This window comes from Sus scrofa, chromosome 7, assembly GCF_054392235.1.
Source record: "Sus scrofa isolate SSC_HxYL_T2T_F1_AM1 chromosome 7, Sscrofa_HxYL_maternal_Yorkshire_Landrace_v2.0, whole genome shotgun sequence".
Classification (NCBI taxonomy): Eukaryota; Metazoa; Chordata; class Mammalia; order Artiodactyla; family Suidae; genus Sus; species Sus scrofa.
The window spans coordinates 21,521,516-21,539,819 of NC_139389.1; the positions used below are offsets into that span (position 1 = coordinate 21,521,516).

The 18,304-nt window shown below is 39.7% G+C and overlaps 5 non-coding genes across 5 annotated transcripts; 2 read left to right on the forward strand and 3 right to left on the reverse strand.

Annotated features, from left to right (window-relative positions):
• The first annotated feature begins 1,718 nt into the window (after nt 1-1,718).
• TRNAK-UUU (transfer RNA lysine (anticodon UUU)) lies at nt 1,719-1,791 on the forward strand. The gene has a single exon. It is a non-coding gene; the product is annotated as a tRNA-Lys (tRNA).
• Nucleotides 1,792-3,365: 1,574 nt separating this feature from the next.
• On the reverse strand, nt 3,366-3,437 carry TRNAD-GUC (transfer RNA aspartic acid (anticodon GUC)). The gene has a single exon. It is a non-coding gene; the product is annotated as a tRNA-Asp (tRNA).
• Nucleotides 3,438-8,221: 4,784 nt separating this feature from the next.
• Nucleotides 8,222-8,294, reverse strand: TRNAK-UUU (transfer RNA lysine (anticodon UUU)). The gene has a single exon. It is a non-coding gene; the product is annotated as a tRNA-Lys (tRNA).
• Nucleotides 8,295-9,467: 1,173 nt separating this feature from the next.
• Nucleotides 9,468-9,539, reverse strand: TRNAM-CAU (transfer RNA methionine (anticodon CAU)). Its single transcript has one exon. It is a non-coding gene; the product is annotated as a tRNA-Met (tRNA).
• Nucleotides 9,540-17,811: 8,272 nt separating this feature from the next.
• TRNAL-CAA (transfer RNA leucine (anticodon CAA)) lies at nt 17,812-17,917 on the forward strand. The gene is made up of 2 exons: nt 17,812-17,849; nt 17,872-17,917. It is a non-coding gene; the product is annotated as a tRNA-Leu (tRNA).
• The last annotated feature ends 387 nt before the right edge of the window (nt 17,918-18,304 follow it).

The window sequence follows — 18,304 nt, forward strand, 5'->3', positions numbered from 1 at the left end:
GACATTTTTCTTTCTTGTGGATAAAGCTGACTCTTGATTCCCTTATTTATTTAACACCATTTATTTAATGTATTATCAGATTCTGTAGTTGAGTCTGAATATACAGAAGTGTAAACGGGGGTGAGGGGTGGGTGGAGACGGGGTGAGGGTGGGCGTGGAGGCAGACAGTACACCATATTAATGAGTGCCAAAAGGTACTTCTGCAAAAATCCACTAGGGACACACATGTAATTGAAAAAGTTGGCTTTATTTGTTAAAGCAAGGGAGAATGCATCGCAGGGAAACTGGAGTGTCTCAGTAGGAGAGTGGTAGAAAGAAGCAATTATAAGACAGACTTTGGTAAGGTGATTTAAAGGAGAGCTGAAGGAAGTAGGGCCTTGCACTGGTTTGCATACTGCTAGAAGGAGGAGATAATTCTGTGGTTGGATATATTAATTAATTTTATCTAAAAGGAGAGTATACTAGACCAAACATAGAGCTGAAATTGGTAAAGAAGCAGCAATGGGAGAGAGAAATGTGTGGTATTCTGTGGCTTGGACAATGTCCATGTTTTATTTGTGTTCAGACATGATTATGGAGTTATCTTGTTTCTGTCTTAATCTACTGGAGAGGTCTTGTCTGATACTGATATTCTGGGAAATCGTTTGCATTCAACAAGAAAACACCAAGTCATAGCTATAAATACCAGGTCAACTTCTGGATGTCCAGGGATGCTTTCCCCTGTCTCATAATTAACATCTGCAGACAGCTAGATGGTGCTAAAAGCCATAAAGAATCATTAAGCAAGGAAGAGGTATGGGATGTGAGAGAGATTTTTACAATATTAAAGTGTTATTATTGAAGATCTCATTGAGAAGGTGGCATTTGAACAAAGGCCTGAAATAATTGTCATGTGAATACCTAAGGTAGATATTTCCAGGCAGAAGGAATGGCAAGGGCAAAGCTGATGAAATGGGATGAAGCCTGATGTTTTTGAGTAAAGGCAAAGAAATCTATGTAGATGGCAGAGAAATTGTGCAACATATAATCTCATTGCTTAACGTGTCTCCACCCTTTCTCAAATCAAGATTATCATCCCTTCCTGCCTACTCCTCCATTCTCTAGGCCTCACCTGCTCTCATCCTATCACTTCTTCCACCTCTGATTTTTATCTTATCCATGACCTTAAGAGTCAGAAAAAGGTACTTAAAATTTCATGAAGCTCAGAGATAGCCCTAAAGAACCCAGATGCCCCGTTTCTGAAAGTGCATGGAAAATATCTAAGGGTTCAACTAGATTTGATTCCCCTATCTTGTGTTAGAGTTATAAACTTTATCTTCTTTCCCCATCTTTTCAGTCTCTAAGATTCTCCTCAGTTACTCCAATCATTCCTAAAAAGGTTATCTCCTCTGGGTTCCCCCAAAGGTAACCAACTTGTGCATCAGCTCTTCAAACATACATGAGAGAATCCTGCCCAGACTGGCAAATCCCCTTCAGCAGTAATTGGCTCAAGGAATAATATTCATTTTTCCAGAAACTAAAAAGTGTGTTTAATGAAAGTACAGTGTGGAGGTTAAACAATCTGCTTGGTGAATAAATGACCCAAGCGATCGAACCACACTTTTAGAGGATCCTGCTTATTTCTGAAGCCTTGGATTATTTCCAGTTCTTCCTGAGGAGCAGAATTGCTAATTGGATTTAGTTACTTAAAGAACAGACTAGAAGCTCAATGCTCAGGGGCCTGGATAGCTCAGTCGGTAGAGCATCAGACTTTTAATCTGAGGGTCCAGGGTTCAAGTCCCTGTTCAGGCGCTTTCTTTTGTTTTAGTCTTGACTACCTTTATATTATTCCAGTCATCTCTACCTTTATATTATTCCTTCTTTTCATTATTCTGTCCTAGATTTTTAAAAGTAATATGGAGTCATGGATAACAGAGAAAAAGACATTTTAACAAGAAATAGCTTGTGATTGAAATACTATGAATTATACCAAATTTAAATTCCCTTGCCTGGTGTGGGGGTGATTCTAGAAGGTAACGTGCAGTTTGGTTGGATCTTATTAATGTATAAATTCTAAGAGAAGTGCTATTTACCTTTGATCTCTGGGGTTCTCTAGGTCTTTTGCCAGACAAAGAACTTTTGCAAAACATAATTAAGAAACTAAAATACAAACGCATTTGAAATTGTTAGCCTCCACTTTGCGATTTCTTTAAAAAGCTACTCTCCTTAACCTGGAATTTAGATAATCTATAAAAAACTCTGGAAATGGTTTTCTATGCATTATTTTCTCTGTGCAGAACTATAGGTTTTTTAAGACTTTAAATGATTTTTTTGGACAAAAGTTCAAAGTTTTCACCTGGTGGACACGGTGTGCACAAAGCAAGATTGCATTTACCTCACGATCATTTCCCTCATTTCCACTAATACCTTATATCCCCAGGAGAAGAGGAGTGAAAGAATTCTTATTAGAGAAACACCGTATCTGAAAAGTTGTGGGGACGTTTAACCTCCTTAAACAGGGACCTCAGATATTCTCCAAGGGACAGGGCAGCGGAAATTCTGTATCTAGATGTGCCTGACATAAAGATGTCAAATAGCTCCTCAACACACACACACACACACACACACACACACACACTTCAAAAGTCTTCTGTTCTCCAGATTGAATCTCTAGCCAGCCCTTGAGTCCTAATCTGGTGGGTGGCAAAAGGATGAGATCTCCAAGAAGAGCTAGAGATAACCCACAGTTTCAGACTCTCAGGCACTCAGCAAAGTGTGGCTTAATCACCTAGAGTTTAGGACTTGTACCAGAAACTTCCATCACTGAGCAGCTCATTTAACCTGTACATTCACATTTGTTAAAACAGTGATTAACATTTTATGAAGATATGGGATATGAAGATGAAGGTTGATCTCAAAAAAGAATATGATCCATTTGGGAGCATTTTCCCTGGAGTCGATCAGTGATTGCAGAAAGGGGGTAGCTAGGCAGAGCAGAGAGGCCCTGGGAAGAGGGCATGTACTTACAAGAGAAGAGCAGGATACTGGGTTCTTTTATGAACTTGAAGAGTGGGCATGTCTAATTTAGTTAGAGTAAGCAAGGAGAAACCTCATGAGAATCAAGAGATGATCGGGTCTTGCCAGTTTGAGTGTGTTTTCCCTTCTCAGCCCCGGATGAAGACAGGCCCGCAGAAAGAACTACGTGTCTCTCTGACTTGAGTTCTCCCAGAAGAAGGCGGTCAAGGATTTCCGTCAGAAAGCCGTTGCTTGCTCGGTGAATGCCTTGATAAACAAGCACGGAGGAATTCAGCTTAAAACTAAAAGACAAAATCAGATCTCAACAAAGCAGAAAGATTTTGGGCATAAAAAGTGCCTGAAAGCACCGTCTCCCCGTCGGGGAATCGAACCCCGGTCTCCCGCGTGACAGGCGGGGATACTCACCACTATACTAACGAGGAAGACATACGGAAATCTTTTAAAAGAACCTCAGTTGAAAAGGCATTCACACATCGTATCTTGAATGTTTTTATTCTGGGCAGTGAATTCCTGGGACTTTCATCATTTTTATAGTAAGAATATGCTATTAAGTCTATAAAACAGTATTCCCCGTGTTATCTAAATCTAAATATGACAGCCTCACAAAAGGTTGTAACATTGCTGTAAATACTTACATCACTAATAGCAAAGAAGGCATTAAACTTAAAAAAAAAAAAAAACTTCCTCTGCTCAAAATTATTTCCTTTCTTCTTCATCTCAAGTTTATTTGTTATTTTAGATTTACCTCAAAGGGTCATGTTCCCTTGGGACTTTTTCTCACACCGACATGATTTCAACGTACTTCCTCTGTTTCACTTTGTCTTGATAAGATAGTACATAGACGTATGAATTTCTACATGGAGCAAAAGTAAGGACTTTGCTTTAAAATCTAGGTCTTTGATTTTGCAAGGTTGTTGTTAAATGGGTTTATTTTTGTGTAGCCTCTTCGTAGTAGAAATTCCACTAGTAGGAATATTCTTCAGTGAAATTCTGGCCTAATTCCACAGGCGGCTTCACAAGGGATAGTCACTGTGGCAATTCCAGGCAGCAGAAAATTGGAGACAATTTGAATATCTATTACTAAAATGAATGTGCTACACAGAGAGAAAAGCAGTAAGTTTCCTAGGGCTGCCATAAGAGATTACTATAAACTGGTTGGCTTAACAGAAATTTTCTCTCTCATTTATGAGGACAAGGAGTCCAAAAATAAGATGTTGGCAGGGCCATGCTCTCTATGAAGGCTCTCTGGGCTCTTTCCTTGCTTCCTCCTAGTTTCCGGTGGATCCCCAAAATTCTTGATGTTTTTTGGCTTTACCTGTATTATTCCAATCTATGCCTCTGTCTTCATATGATGTTCTTTCTGCCTGTGTCTGTGTGTCCTCTCTAATAAGGATAGGAGTTATTGGATTTAGGTCCCACCATAACCCAGTATGACCTCATCTTAGTGTAACTAATTACATCTGCAAAAACTTATTTCCAAGTAAAATCACATTCAGAGGTTCTGGCCCACACTATTTAAACCACTAAAATTAATAATAAAGGATGAAGTGTTACGTACACAAATGTAGTTAACTATACCAAAGTATACATTAAGGGCTATAAAAGTACTGTTTAAAACTTGTTGTGGGTGAGAGGGAAGAGAAAAGGAAAAAAGAGTATACAATTTTATGTTATTTTTGTTCAGATTAAAGAAAAAAATAGTTTAAAGAAAAAGAACAAAGAGAAAATCTCTTAAATAATATGATGATAGATAAAAATTACAAACATTCTAAAACTATTAGAGGAGGTAGAATGACAAAATCATCTATTTTCAAAATAGACACCAGAAACCCAAATAAATGGAGAAATTGATCATGTTTATGGATACAGACAAAATATACCAAAGACATCGTTTCTTCCTACATTCGATTTAACTTCAATACAAATCCCAAAGAGTGTTTTCCAAGGACTTGATAAACTGTTATAAAATTGTATGCAAGTGTATAGGGCCTATAATAGCAAGGACAATTTTACTAAAAATGAGAGAATTGCCAACAAGCTTGCAAGACTTGTTACATAATTCAGTAATTAATATATTAAAATACAAGCACTGGTACAGAACCTGAAACTGGCAAAATGGGATAGAACATTCAGAAAGAAATTTATGCATATACATAATTTGTTATATTGACAGAGGCATCTTTTCAGATCAGAGGAATGCTAAAGCTATGTAACAAATGGAGTTAGGAAAAATATCCTGCTCTCATACGGGGGAAAATATGAAGTTGGATAAAGAGTAAAACCAGAAAGATCAAGGATGTAAACGTCAAAAAGAAAGTTTAAACACTCAGTAGCATATATATGAATCAATCAGGAACCTGTATATACTATTATTCTAGGTAATAATATGATGGAGAAATTGAATATGGTAAATTGGCTATCCTAGTGATAGAAGAGCTAATACGGCAAACAGGATATAGAGTACAAAAAAGCATGAATGATGACAAAACAGACTTTTGAAGTCTACCACTTTTGCCAGTCATCATTAGATTTCAGCATTTTACCAAAATTTGACTCATGCTCAAAAGTAAAAGCACTATACCCCAAAAAAGTCCTCAAACTCTCCCCCAAAAGAAAAGCAAAACATCACATCTTCTGGAAGAGACATCATTATTAAATACTAGGAATGGAAACTATTTGGCTTAAGATCTAATCATACCAGATAGAGAAGGGTAGCCCTGCCAGATACTAAACAAGCTCTTAATGCATCGATAATTAAAACAAAGTAGTGCTCACAAATGAATAGATAAACGGATCAGTGTATTGGAATACAATGCCCAAATTGTGTAAAGATATTTAATGTATGATAAAGAATGTCTCAAACTACAGGTAAAAAGATAGTTTCTTTCTTTCTTTTTTTTTTTTGCTGCGCTGGCAGCCTGTAGAAGTTCCTAGGTCAGGGATCCAACCCACACCACAGCAGTGATCCAAGCTGCTTCAGTGACAACACCAGATCCTCACCCTGCTGAGCCACCAGGAAACTCCACAAAGGTAGATTTTTTGATGAATAGTTCAGGAACAATATATTACTCAATGAGGAATACCTAAAAAGAAATTCAAACCTCACATCTTAAGAAAGAATAAACTCAAAAAGGGATCAATAATCTAAATGTAAACAGTGAAGACCTTCAAGTATTAAAAAGAATCACATGTGAATTCCCTTGTAACTTGCATGAAGGAAGAATTTTCTAATTTTAACTTAAACTCCAGACAATAAAAGAAAATTTGATATATTTAAATACCAAGAAGTGTTTATGTTACAAAAAATATGATAAGCAAACTCTAAAGGCAACTGATAAATGGGTTTTGGGGAAAGGGAAAGGATCTGGGAGTATTTGCAATCTATATAATAGATAAAGGGTTAATATTCCTAATAGAGATGAAACAACTATTAATTAACAGTTAACAATTGAAAGGAAAGGCCACAGTTTCATAGCAAGCTAGGCAAAAGACAGTAATAAATGATTTTAAAAGTATACCAAAAAGGCCCTTATACATATATCCAAACCCTCTAATAGATAAAGAAATGCAAATTGAAACCATAGTGAGATACCATTTTTCTGCCATCAGGTTTGCAAAATTAAAAAAAAAAGGTCAAGGCTATGGGGAACAGGCACTCTTGTTATGGTGGGAGAACAAATTGATACAGTCTTTCTGGAAGAGAATTTGGTTATATCTAACAATCCCAGTTCTAATGCTTTACCTTGAAAATCTGCCTCCAACTAAGTGAAAATACACATGCTCATATATTTATTTGTTGCAGCATTGTTTGTAATTGCAAGCAACCCAGTGCTCATATCTAAGAGAGTGGTTAAAAAAGATTGTTTCTTTTTTCTTTATTTTATTTTATTTTCCCACTGAACAGCAAGGGGATCAAGTTATCCTTACATGTATACATTACATTTTTCCCCCACCCTTTGTTCTGTTGCAACATGAGTATCTAGACATAGTTCTCAATGCTACTCAGCAGGATAAGATTGTTTCTTAAAAAAAAAAAAAGACTTTTACTTCTACACAGAGAAGTACATATGCAGCTATAAAAAAGAACAGGGAGGATGATCTCTATGAACTGATATGGAAAGATATCTAGGATATATTGTTAAATTTAAAAAATACCAATCAACATCTATAGTATACCATCTTTAGACTAAGAAAGAAGGGGAATTTTTAAAATTTCTATTTAAAAAATGTATCTGCTTGCTTATTCAAAAAGAGATACCGAAAGGATAAACCAGAAACGTGATATTGATTACCTATAGAGGGTGTGTGGGAATGAGTTGAAGGTGGAGGTCAGGAAAGGGAAAGAATCAACGAGGCAAGTGACATTTCTCTGAGTATATCTCTTTGCAGAGTTTTGAATCTTAGAAGAATGTTGTCTTTCATGTATGTACAAAAATAAATAAACTAAACATGGACAGGGCACAGAATCAAAACTGTATGGACTTAATTATTTAAAATCAATAATATAACCAAAAAGAAAGAGGAGAACTCAAGTGTATTATGTATTTTGAGGATAAACAAAAATAATTATAATAAGCGCTGAATTCTCAGTACTTTTGTTTCACAGTGTCATTGTTTAATCCACTGTCCACAGAAATTATGCAGTAGAGGCCTATGATCAGGATCTTTTACCGTAATCCAAATTCCTGGATAATGACCAGAGATTTTTTTAATGTAAACATGAAAAAGATGATTTCAAAATGTGTTTGGAAATGGGTTTTTCAACCAGGGACTTTTGCTAAGTGGCACAAATTTTCTATGTAAGAAGAGCTGACCCAAACCATTGGGAACCTCAAAGACAAAATATTGAAAGTCACTGCTCTCTTACTTCTAGTTGGGTCCACCCAAATCACTCCCCTCCGTTTCCAGATTAATGAATCATTTGAAGGGAACTTGAAAATGGCTTACTTCTCAGTGATTCTATCACTAGTTTATTATTTTTTATATGATACCCTTTTTAAATTCTTCTTAGAAAATTAGGGAAGAGTTTTTGTTAATATGGGGAAAGGAGAAAGGAAAGTTAATTTTTGCATTAATTAGAAAGTAAACAGTTTTAGGACCGTGCTTTTGCCTGCGTTAGGTGTTCAGACTTCCTTCCCCACTTTTACAGGTATTCCTAAGGGAGATCAGTTACCTGAACTTCGGTGGAAGAAAAGGTTAATATAGACGCCTGAACAGGGACTTGAACCCTGGACCCTCAGATTAAAAGTCTGATGCTCTACCGACTGAGCTATCCAGGCTCTATTTTCTGCTTTCTAATTCACTATATAAAATGATTAAGTATGCTAGTGATGTTTATGGTTTTGGCAATTACCAGTTTTTCAAGGGCGCTGGTCACCGTCCCTTCCCTCCCCAGCGCAGCAACTGAGCTTGATTGTATTGAGCATGCCACCTAACTCCCATTTTGTTTCTTTGTTGCACATACAAAATTACTGTGTAGAATTTATTACAGGGGGAAGGTCTTGCTCAGAGTAGGGTGGGATCTGTTGGGGAGGGAATATTCCTCTAGAATAATGATGGCAGACAGAGCCCTTAGAGGCCACATCTACTCATTAGCGCTTTAGAGTTGGCACGCAGGCTCCTTCACCTATTTACTGAGTACTCTTTTCACCAATGACTTCAGTTAAGAGGGAAGAAAATCAGGAGAATCAAAAGTTGGGTCAAGAACGAATTGTGGCACAAGGAAGTGGTTCATTTACCGTTGTTTCCTTCAGTATTTTCCTTCAGGGTTGAGGTTTCCTGGAACTTTAAAGCCGGAGCAAGAAATAAATGTGACGTCCACTTAGAAGGGATGCTCTGTCCAGGAAACTAACTCCCTGAACACCCAGCTCTCCAAAATTTTTGTAATCTCATTTTTCTGCATGCCCACCTTTCTTCACCTTCACATTGCTTTTCTGCCTCTCTCCAGTTCCCTTTCCTACTCTCCTTTTCGTCTCTCCAACATTTTTGCCATTTCGAAGCGTCCACATTTGTCCCTTTCCTATTCTTTTCAACTCAACATTTTATCTTGAGCTCCATTCTATTTAAAGACAATAAGGACCAAGCAGGTCAAACAGCGTTCGCTGCCTCTGTCACGGCAGGTCAGGAGGCTTGTTAGCACCTCTGCCTAGACAAAGAAGCAGTGATAAGAGTCACTGTACATAGGTGATAATTAAGATGTTGCATTGAAAACAAAAAATACTAAAAGAAAAAAATAATGTTACATTGTTTCCCAATATGTTGTGAGCTTTGATAAGAGGCCAATTTTTCTCAAGATCCAAAAGAAAACAAGTGATGTAAATCAGTAGTGTCGCTCTCACGAGCGTTTGAACTTGGTTACCTCTGCCTGATGTTCTTGTGGGAATCCTTGGGTTTGACGAAGAGAATAACATATTAGCTCAAAGTTCATGGGGGAGGGGTCAAAACATTAGTACTAGCAGAGGATGGTTTCGATCCATCGACCTCTGGGTTATGGGCCCAGCACGCTTCCGCTGCGCCACTCTGCTGCCTGGTCAGTGTGCGCTTCTTGTGTTTTGTTCATGTGTATATGTTCTAAAACAGGTTCCAGTTATTTTCTTCTCCTCTCCCTTTCCCACTCCTCTCCTCTAATCTCCATCTTCATCTCTCTGAGCCCCCCCCACATTTCTTTCTGAAGATTGCTGTCTACAAGCAAATCTCTAAAGCATCTGAGCTTTTGCAATTTACTCAAGAAAACAAAAGCTCTGAAACTCTATCGATGAAACTTGGTATTCAAACGGTTAGGGTCTCCTACACCGATTTCTAGGGATGGATTTAGAATAGAGTTTTCCCTCCTGAGCTTCCTACTACGCACTCCCTGACTCTGAAGTTAGGACGCCTTGGCTTCTCTGCATCAATGGCAAGGCTGAGGACAGGGTAGGGGCTAGGTTTGGTCGCGCCCCTGGAGAAGCTGAAGACGTGGCGGAAGAGATGGAAAAGCAACTGCTTCTGAGAATAGTCACTCGCTGAGTTGAGGGAGACATGGACACTACATTGCTGACTCACAGGAGGTTCAATTCTTTTTTTTCCACCACAATGAAATTTCCTTCACAAGATTGTAGCAGGCACTCTCTCTCCCCCCTCCCCGCTGTGTGTGTGTGTGTGTGTGTGTGTCTATGAATATCTATGAATGTTGAAAACTGGCTCAGAACACAGAGGCTCAGATCTCTTTCTAGCTATGTCCCTGGACCCGTGTTGGTCAGTGAAGCCTGGTCCTTTCAGCGGAGGAATTCTCCAAAACCATTTTAAAGCCTCCGTCTCCTCATTTCTTAGGTAACAGGCTTTCTCTCAGCTCTTCTTTTCGTTCCTCTCTTCTTTCCTTTCAGTTCCCACAGGTCATTTTTCTTTTCCTTCTCTAGGCCCTTGGCCTTATAGTTATCAAAGCTCAAGGTGATCTGCTGTTTGGAATCTTTGTTCACATCTCAGCATACCACCAACACCACCTGCTGCTCGCTTATTCAAAACCAAACTTCTTCCCTTTCAAGAGATTCTTTTGTGTGATTTTGTATGACTCCGCTATTTTTTTTTTTTTTTTTTTTTTTTTAGGTCTTGGACATCGAAGGTGCTACTGGAGAGGTGAGATTTTCTTTAAGTGGATTTTTACCAAAACAGATTATCAATACTCCAAGTTCCTTAAGAACCAGAAATCATTATTTTCCAAAGGCAGAGAGTCAAGTTTCTTGAGATGAATCTAGTCACCAATATTCAAAATCCAGAAGGGTGATTTTTGCTGCATAAGTCTACCTCAGGAGATGCCGATTCATGCCTTTTCTGAGCTATTCTTTCCTTCTCAATTTCCCTCAGAATTCTGCAGAGTACTGGTTCTAGTTTTTGTTTTTGTTTTTGATTTCTTTGCTACAGAAGCCACAGACTGTCTTAACCTCCTAAAACAGAAGCCATGGGGTCATCATTTCTTCAGATCTTTTCATTCCCAGCAACCTCCCCAGCTACAATGACAGGATAAAACTACCACCTTCAAAAAGAGGATCATTGGCCCATGGTTTTGTAAGCCAGTAATTTTTACTCCTAGCGCATGCTCCTCCAGGGAAACCTTGGAAGGAAGCCTTGGAACTTCAATGAGATACTGTTGGCATTGTTAGTGACCTTCTTTAAAGCTCTTCAAAAGCACAATGCAAGTGTTCTTATTCCAGCAAAGCAACCCGAGTCCTTGAGGGTCGCTCCCTCTTTGTGGACATGTATGTAGCTTTAGACTCCAGGGCATATGCCACACATTTCTTTTGTATCACTCACTCCTTACTGCCTCATCTTTAGCTTCAAAATTATCTTTCAATTTCTATCCATCAGCTTAAAGTTCTTATTTTAAAGGCCCCTGTTGCAGTCACAGTTCAGCTACAGCTTGAAGCTGCTAGAGGACCTCAGATGACATTTCATCATCAGAGGGACCAAGCCAGTATCTCTCCCACATGATTCTGAACAGGATTTATGCTCCCCAAAAGGGGCAATTTTAAGGGCCTGAGATCTAGGCAGGTGAACAGCTCACCACTGCCAGACTTACACTCTTGGGGTTTAATGCTTTGCAACTGCTCTCTTGAAATTCTCAATAGTTCTTTACACATGTTTGGAAGTATGAGCAGGTGTGGGGCTTTAGTTGAAGCCTCAACTCTCACAGGTTCTGTCCCCCAGAGATGGGTTTTCAGTAGCCAATTTACACTACAGCTGGTGACCTGCCCTACTCTCCTTCCCCATCTTCCTCTAACACCTGCCTCCAGCAGGAAGCCCCCAGGAGGTCTAAGGAAGAGGGATCACGGTCCAGCAGCCTAACCCTGGTGCCTCTTGTGGCGTGGCACAGTGCCCTTTGTTCCTGCCCCAGGCTGGCAGCCCAACAGTGCCAGGGTAAGTTGGGAGGATATCTTGGTTGGTGTGAATCTCTAGTCCACACTCATGTGGTTATATTTTCAAAATTGTAACAGCACTTTCTTCCTGCTTTTTAAATAACGGGCCCTGGTTTTCATTTTTCACTGGGTCCTGTAAATTATGTAGCTAGTCCCACTCCTTAAATTTCTGTAGCATCTGGTTTTCTTTCCTGCAACTTCTCCCCACCCCATTTTTTACTATCTTGTGCTCATCTTTGAAATGTCAGCCCTGAACTCTCAAAGAAGAAGCTTGATGTTTTCAAGGGAAGACTGCAGAAGCTGTTACTGAACTTAGAAGCTGTTACTGAACTCATCACAGGACAGGCCAATAAGTTGAGTAACAAGCTATTGAGGCAAGGAAAGCGACTTTATTTGAGAAAGCTGGCTAACCAAGAAGATGGTGGACTGGTGCCCTTAAAAAACCATCTAAATATCTCAGTACAGGCAAGAGGCTTTTAAAGGCAGTGAGGGAGGGTGCCACAGGGTGCATGATCAGCTTGGGCACAATTCTCGGATTGGTAGGCATTAAGGTGAAGTTTTGAGCATCACCAATCTGGTTTCAACCAGTCTGGGGTCTACATGCTTGTGGTCAGCAGTTTTCCTCTGATGGGGGGTAGTCTCCTTGCTGTAAAAACTTTGGAATGTGTATCAGACCTTTATCTATATCTTTCAGGAACTGGGAGTTCAGTGATTGTGCTATGTGGCTAGTTTATGGCCTAAATTGTTACCAGCTTCCTGGCTCAACAGTATTCTCTGTCTCTAGGTCTTTGCAATTCCTAATCATTAACTCTTGAGCCAGCCTTTTGAGATTCAGGAGAGGCTTGGGAGACTAAAGCAAAAAGCCTTTTACTTCAAAGGGCAGGTGCACAGGGGCTTGTATTCAGTTTCAAACCCTCATTTTGAAATCCCACTCCTTAATGCTGCTTCAACACTCCCCTGCAGTAGATTTTTTAAAATGTGGTCTTCTGAATTGAACTGTACTAAACTGATCTTGAAGTGAATTTCATTCCAGTGAAGAGACAAAATATAAACATTGAAAGGATGCCGTGAAGAATATCTTGAAGAACTAAAGGTAGAAAAGAACTTTTAAATAAAAAGGAAACATCCACTATAAAGACAAAGATCGACAAACTGGGATGATATTAAAATAAAGAATTTTTCATTTAAAATATCACACATAATTCAACACTCAAGAGGACTAAATGAAAAAAAATGGATATAAATGAAGAGAGAAAAAGGAGAAAAATATAAGTAAATATTCCAAAATTAATAAAATAGAGGTCGAGATTAAAAACATGAAAGACTAGTAAAGATCCATGAAAAGTAGATTAAAAATTCCAAACAAGAAATAGAGAAACTAGGATAGAAGTTGTTCCTTGACTGCAGAATTAGCCAGTGGTTATTTAGAGCCTATAGATCCTGGAATTAAGATATCACATAATAGGTATTTTTCCTATTAGTATGAAAAGATAGTACCATGTTTATTAAGAGAGAAAAAAATGTAATCTCCCAAAAATTAAATGTTGAAGGGAAGCAGACTGTGCCATCCCAAAATATACCACTTTGGCATGTGAATTATTTTGTACCGAAGGTGATCAAGATCTAGCTCACTCAGGGAAAAAATTCTACCTCTCCCACAACTACCTAAAAATAGTTCTGATAGGGAAGCCTGTACCAGAAACACATACACGCGCACTTAACCCACGCCCGCAACCTACTACCAGATGTAAGTTTTTTGTCTGAAAGACCTATCTGCGTGGCAGGGCAAAATTCTAGTTACCACACAGCTGCTCTTCTTATCCCCTGTGAATTATCCATCTCCCATTTGAAGTCCAAGGCCTTATCCCATTCCTTAACTCAGGATGGCACAACAAGCCTCTGGTTTGCCAGATGTTGACCATTTCAACTGACCTGCATGTTGGACTTCAAGGCCCCTTCGAGGAGATTGAATTCAAGGCCTTATCATCACCTTATCATCACCCATCTCATTGTAATGCCACTCCCCCCACCTTGAGCAACCTGGCCTACTCCTTCCTCCTCCCTGCTAGGAAATGTATGTGGCCTACTCCTCACCCCAGCCTCTGTAGAGCCATTTACACCCCTAACCAACCAGCAGGTGTAGCATAAGACCCCTCTTTCCTCAACCAATCAGCAGGTCAGTAGGTGTATCCTGAGACCTCTTCTCTTCCTGAGTTATAAAAACAGATATGACTGTTAGGTTTGCAGAGGGAGGAACATGCAAGGCCAAGTTAATAAAGCAAAAGAGATTTATTAAGGCATCAGAGGGCTATGGGCTGAGCTCAAAATGGCACCAGCTCTGATTCTGAGGAGGTGCTAGGCTTATAAAGGATCTGTGGCTGGAGTACATGGCCAGAATTTGTGGCAGGAACTATGACGAAGGAGAAGGGGAAGGTCAAGGAAGAGGTCGAGTCCCATGACATAGGGCAGTTAATCCTTGTAGGTGGTTAATCTATGCAGGCAGTTGTTTTCCAAAGGCCATTGTTTCTTGCTGCCCAACTTGAGTCTCCACATTCTGGGAAAGGGTGTACACAGCAAGTCTCCAACGTAAATGGCCACATTTGGGGGTGGGGGTGGGGGTTTGTCTCTGTCCTCCTGGGAACTTATCAATGACCACATGCTCTGTGCAGACTCTCCCTGACCATCGGGGAGTCATCCCGCTGCACTTGCAGAATCTCTCATTTCAATAAACTCTACTTTCTCTCCACCTTGCCATGCTCAATGAACTGGTCCTTTCTTTACCTTGCCTTGAAGCCAGAAATTCTTCTGATCCATGCGCATAGACCACAGCATTGCATATTGTATTGGGCTTGGGAAACAAAATTCACATGACTTCTGGAGGCCCTCTCGATTGTGAATTCTCTTCACACTACATACATCTGATATTTTAAATAATCAAGCAAGGAAGAGTAAAAGAAAGATTCAAAACAAAAACAGAATGATACACTTGTTTTTATTCATCTTGGAGACATGAGTCCATTAGAAAGCATGTAAACTAAGGAAAGCATAAAACTTTTAAAATGTTCCACCTGACCACAGCACTGAAATTAAATATGTACACCCCAAGTGTTACAAATAGGTAAACTAATGAGGCAGAATACTAAATCAGGTAGTCAATATAGGAGCCTGGGCTTCAAGGCATTCTTTGATATGGGTATTGATTAATATTTGTGGCTTAAGGGCTCCAGGGAGTAACATCCCCACAGACCTTGTCTACTATAGGGAGTGTACCTATGCCCAGATGAACATTAACCCCTAACCCCCTGTGACTCAGTTTACAGGAAGAGAAGGACAAAGAAACCATAAAACTTATGGGAAATTTCCACCCCTAAAACCCCTATTGGACAAGGACTGATATAGGTAGTTGGGCAAGGCCAATGGGAGAAAATCACATCTTTCTGGACCCCGCGTTGGTACCCCCCATCTTTAAGGGATAAAAACTCCATAGGACAACGGTAGGGGGGCTCTTCTCCCCCTCCCAGCTGTCCTGGGAGCTATTTGCTTTCTTTTAATAAAGTCTTTGCTTGCTTGCTATCTGTGTGTTCGTGGAGTTCATTCTTTGACTGCATGAACAAGAACCCAGATTCTGGTAACATCTTTCCGGCATCACTAAGGCAAGTGTCACAACTAAGTGACCAAATCAGACATGTCTGCATATCCACTAACACTCTCCTAAATAGCTTACTATTGAACAACTTATATAAATTGTCTTATGTGTCAGGAAAATATTTTATCAAAGATTTTTAAATGAACAATATTCATTTGTTCCAATCCCTGGGTCTTTCTTTAGTGAAGTGCTGGGCATTGTTTAGCAGACCAATCAGGAATTATCTAATTTTATGGGGGTGTGTATCTTTGACTGGCTTTCTATTCACTAGGCTATTCTAGAACTCTCAGGTAGGAAAAGTTAACTCATTGAAAAGTGATAATAATGCAAATGATTCTTGTTTACATCAGTGCAAAAGATTTTGCTCAGTTGAGATACGATTTGCCCAATAGAAGGAATAACTCCAATCTTAAGTTTTATTGCCTTACAGGATATTAACCAACATTGCATCTGTTCGCAAATTCATTTCAGCTTTTCAGATGTATGGTGTTTGTTCTTCATATTCTCCTTTGAAGCAATTTTGTTTTTTCAGCTTACTCGTTGGTTAGAGAGATATATGAAATCTTTGATGCCGTGTTGATATCATGTTTGTTTGAAAGTCAAATTTTCAGCTTTTAATTGGATTGATAACATCAATATGTTATCAAAGTGGGAGTTGATATCAAATTGGGCTAACATCAATATGTTATCAAACTGGGGAGTTCAAAAGAGGGAGAGAGAAGTCCTGATTGGGTTGTGAAGGGCTGAATGACAGAGAATGTGACCAAAAGAGTGGAAGAGCTATTATGTTTGGAAGATTATTAATTGCCAGAAAAGGAGGACTCAGAGCACATTTTCTAAGTGTTTGAAAAGTAGAACACCAGAGTTCAGAAAAGGCAATGGAGCAGGGAATTGGGGTTGTTGCAAAACTGTCAAAATGCCAGAGGTTGTGAATAGAAACATGAAGGTGAATGGTCTCTTGAGCAATTGCTACTTGTCACATGCTCTGCTGGGGAAAAATACCTATATACATTCTTTTTAAATCCCTTCAAGAATATTGAGGTAGGGATTTCCCTCTAAATTTACAAATGAAAGAAATAGTCACAGATGGTGAAAATAATACAAAACATTCCACATCACACTTTTTAAAGTGATGAGGCTTAAAATCAAACACATGCATCTAATTCAAGAATCTCATGTTTTCTACTATTCTGCATTGCCTTTAAAACTATTTTAGGTGCTTTATATGAAAATCAAAAACAAGGCAAAAGAAAACTACTCACCCTTGATCTTTGTGCACACAAAATAGCTGTTCGCCAGTTTATGATACGTGTTTGGCTTGTCCTCTGTAGGAAATGAAAAATTTCTGAAGGCTATTAATTTGGGAGACTAACCAAAAACTACTATGGGACAGAATGGAAAATAAACATTGGGTGAATACTTCTCACCTTAATCAAAGCAGGAGAGATTTAAAATATACATATTTAAAAAATCAGTAGAGATTTTAAACTAAGACGAAGACCTTATTTTAGTCCTCCCTTCTCTGTTTCTCTTATTATGTGTCCTATAATAAACCACTGTCATGTCTCTTCACTTCGCATCCATTCTTTCGGTGCTGGCCCAAAGGACAGAAGGGAGAAGATACCTTTACAGGGAGAGAAAAAAAGGACAAGGGAAGGAAAGAGAGGAGGGAAGAGCGGGAGAGGAAGGGGTGGAGAGGAGGAAAGAGGTAGTGGAAAGGGGAAACCTTTGGGGAAGGAAAGGGAGAGATTGTGCAATAACAATCAAGAATGCCACGTATTCTTGCAGGAACCGTGAAAATGCGGAAAATACTATTGAATGGGGAATCAAGGCCGACCCTCAGGCCCAATATCCACTAATAAAACTTCTTAAGATAGAATATTGTAAGACACTGGGGCGGGAGATACTGTGAACACCTCAGAAAGCTCCTGCCAAGATGCTGGTTGCAACCTGGGCTGATAAAATCTAAATCACCAGTCCCCTACTCCTGAAGGTGGGTCGAGTAACTAACTCGTGGTCAGCAGGGACGGAGTAGGAGAAAAATACTCAAGGTAGATGGTGTGGGTTTCCGATCTTCAGAGCAGCATCAATTCTGTCGCCCCGCGAACTTCTTCACGGTAATACTTCTCCTTTCCTGTCTTTTGGTTTTGCAGCTAGTGCTTGGTTTGCTCCGTAGCTTATAGAAATACTTTATTCTTCTCCTTCTTAGATGGAACAATCTTCAATCTTTGATGTAGGTGTTACTGTAAGTTACCTGTCGCTGTCAGGATGGCCGAGTGGTCTAAGGCGCCAGACTCAAGCGGCAGCTTCCCACCTTGGGCGTTCTGGTCTCCGAATGGAGGCGTGGGTTCGAATCCCACTTCTGACAGGTTCACTTTTGCTCTTGGCACGCTGCGTCCAACAAAATTCGCCTTTCGGCCTTCAAACCTCTTACCCTACCACCTTTTTTTCCGGGGGCACTTTAGCAAACCCCTTGTTTTTCCGCAGTTCCTTTCACACCCCCCTCCCCAAACCCCCATCCCCTGCCCCTCTAGCAGCAGTTCCGTCTGGCCTATGCTCACCAAGTTCCTGGTGCTCCTAGAACACACCCTACAAAGCACGAAAGTTATCCAGCTAAGCCTTTGACAAATGAAAATTCCCAATTAGAGGACCTGGAGAATTCCCACAGCCAATTGGGCACGTTTTAAGAACCACGGATGACTCCTCTTTCCAGACAGAAGGGGACAGTGGATTTCCATTAGAAGGTCCTGTCTTG